The sequence below is a fragment of the Athene cunicularia genome (assembly GCF_003259725.1).
Source record: "Athene cunicularia isolate RWA chromosome 24 unlocalized genomic scaffold, athCun1 chr24_part1, whole genome shotgun sequence".
NCBI classification, from domain to species: Eukaryota; Metazoa; Chordata; class Aves; order Strigiformes; family Strigidae; genus Athene; species Athene cunicularia.
In genome coordinates this window covers 5,412,798-5,415,640 of record NW_020799132.1, presented here as the reverse complement: position 1 = coordinate 5,415,640, position 2,843 = coordinate 5,412,798, and the positions used below count along the sequence as shown (strand labels likewise).

General features: G+C 64.2%; 1 protein-coding gene across 1 annotated transcript in view; it reads right to left on the bottom strand.

Annotated features, from left to right (window-relative positions):
* MCAM (melanoma cell adhesion molecule) overlaps positions 1–2,843 on the bottom strand; it is a gene marked incomplete at its 3' end in the record, with an annotated part of 16,132 nt that overhangs the window by 10,480 nt on the left and 2,809 nt on the right. Inside the window, exons 2-3 of the mRNA XM_026863585.1 lie at positions 2,091–2,099; positions 701–703 (exon numbers count right to left, since the gene is read on the bottom strand). The remainder of the gene's footprint in view (positions 1–700; positions 704–2,090; positions 2,100–2,843) is intronic.

Below are 2,843 nucleotides of genomic sequence, written 5' to 3'. Positions count from 1 at the left end.
GCCCACGCGGCCACCCCGTGGCACGGGCTGCGGGGCCGAGGGCGAGGCGGGCGGGGGTCCCTCTGCCAACGCCAGTGAAGGGCGAATGCCCCTGCCCTGGGCTTCATGTCACCCAGCTTCCCCAGCTCGCTGTGGTGTTGGTGAGCTGCACGCTCCGCACTGCCGTGGAAGGGAGGAGAAGCCAGCACGAGGGCCCAGCATGACCCCTTATACTTGCCTGCAGCCCCAGGCCGTGAAGTCTTCATCCTGGATTTGTCTGCAGGGCTCGGGGGTCCCCCAGGACAGCTCGGTTAGGAGCAACTGCAAGAAAGTGTGATGAGAGATGAGCCCCAGGCAGGTGGTGAGGCCAGCCCTAGCTCGGGGGAGCCCTACTTGCACCCTTGGGCCAAGGAGGATCCCTTTGGAAGGCTTTGGGGAAGGCTCCCCGCCGCTTTGAGGACACATGGAATAGGGATGAGGACAGACGAGGGCTGCCTGGGAGAAGGCAGCGAGCAGGGCACAGTCCCCATGCCACCTCCCCATGCCCCTGGCCCTGCATGCTGCTCAGCACCGGGGCCATGCCGGCGCACCAGGGCCCAGGGGAACTGTGGGGCTGGACAGGCTGAGCAGGGATTTCTCCTTGCAGGACTTTCCCATGGAAGAGGACTTGCTTTTCCCAGGGCTGTTTGGCCGGGCTCCAAGGGGAGAGAGATATCCCAACCGCCTTTGTGGGGAGCCACACAGCCCTGCAGAAACACAGCGGGCAGCCCTCGTGCTCCCGTTCTTCCACCGGTCTGCAGGGCGAACAAAGGCAGGGAAGGTGCCCGCTGCTGGGGACAGGGTTGGGGGGGGGAGACGGGCACCCTCCAGCTCCCAAGCCTTCCCCCAGGCTCTCCCCAGCAGCCTCAGCCACGCAGAGCACAGGGCAGATGCCGGCTGTCGCTCCCTGATGGCAGGGACATGTGTGGCGGGGGATACCATCGCTTCCAAGGCTAGGTGAAGGCCAGAGGAAGAGTGAGCTACACAATCCTGGAGCTGAGCCTGAGTGGGGACAGGGGACTTCCCTGGAGCGGATGCACCAGAATGAGCTATTGTTCCAGCCTGGCCTGCGAGTGAGGGGCTGCAGGCACCTGCCGCCACGCTAAGGCATTCTGCCCAGCCCTTGGCAAAGGCATCTTGAGGGGACCCGAGGTAAAGCTGCCCCCAGCACCCAGGAGGACTGTGCTGGCTGGCTTCTCCCCGGTGCTGGGGCTGCTGCACGGCTGCAGGTCCGCAGGTGAGGGCACCCTGGGGATGGTCCCAGCCGCTCTGCCAGCCCTGAGTGTGCTGGGAGCGCTGGTGTGATGCCAGAAGGACCTGCACCCCAGAAACGTCCTTCTTGCCTCAGGGCAGCAGCGGCAGGGCAGGACATGCCCATGCAGCGAGGGCCTAGGGAGGCAGCGGGAGATGCTGAGACTGGGGAAGCTGCATGTGCCCCCGCGAAGGCAGGCCTGGAGGGAGCCGCGGTGGTCCTCAGCACTGTCTCCCAACTCTGCAGCTGCAGGCTGTGCTGCCAGCCCTTTGCCTGCCTCATTTTTCCCATTCCTTTGCCACCCACAGCCTGTTCCCAGCCAGTCTGCTGGGACCTGCCCGGGGTGTGATGCGAGGCAGCCCCAGCACTGCTAGCCTGGCCCCAGACCCTGCACAGCCTCGGACTCCAGAGCACAAGGTCCTGGTCCACCCCCAAGCACACTGGGCTCCAGAGAGCTCCTGAAGCACCGTGACACCCAGCCCCCAGTTGCTCCCTCCCTCCCTCTGCTTCCAGCTCAAAGTCGCAAGGACACAGCGGCGATGAGAGCTGAGGCAGCCCCATAACTGGCTGCTTCTGGCTGCTCTGTTTCCCCGAAAAGCGGGGCAGCTGCCCAGCTGCGGTGAGCTCAGCACCAGGAAGGCACCTCAGAGGCATGATGCAGCATCAGCCCCGCAGCTGGGCTGGGTGCCAGCGCAGCCGGTGCCCTGCACAGGCCCTGGCCAGCAGCGGGTTTCCAGGCAGGGCTGGAGACATCCTGGGCTCCTGCACCCTCAGGGTGAGCTGTGGTGGCCCCAGTTAGCACCAGCACAGCCCGGTTTACAGCAGAGCTCTGTCTACCCTGTGCCAAAGGAGCACCAAGAGGCTGATGAGGGGAGGGGGCTCACAAGCGGGGCCCATCCTGCCCTGCTGCTGGCAGCTGCTACGGGCACAGCTGGGAGGGCAGTGGCATCGTGCCCAGACCTCCAGCAAGTGCAGGGACAGCTGGGGGGACCCTCCCTGCAAGGAGGGGTTCTGGCTGTGACCCAGGTGCCGTGCACCCTGACAGGGACCTCCTTTTCCCCCTGCAGGGCCCCGAGAAGGCATTTTCTGTCCCTACACACCAGCCTTACCAGCCTTCACTGGGAGCCCCGCTCTACTCTGCTCCAGCCAGATCAGTGTTCCAACCTGAACCGATCCCCTGGGTGCTCCCGGCCCCCTGCACCCCTCCTTGCCCCGTGCCGGGGTGCCTGAGCCCTACACCTCTCTCCAGCAGGTCTGGATGCTGCGGAGCCAAATACCCTATAGCAGGGGAGGGCAGGCAGGGGGTCCCCTTTGCCCCCTGGAGCAATGATGGAGAAGCCCTGCTAACGAAGCCGTGACCTCAAAACCCTGCAGCACCTGCACCCCTGAAGCTCTGCAGTGGGGAGCCCACTGGGGCACAGTGCCCCGGGCACAGCAGGGGCATGGGCAGGCGCTGGGAGAAGCAGGTGAGTGGCTGAAGGCTGGGAATGAGTGGAGCACACCCAGCCCTTGGCTCGGCTCTTTTTTTTTTTTTTTTTTTTTTTTTTTTTTTTTTTTTTTTTTTTTTTTTTTT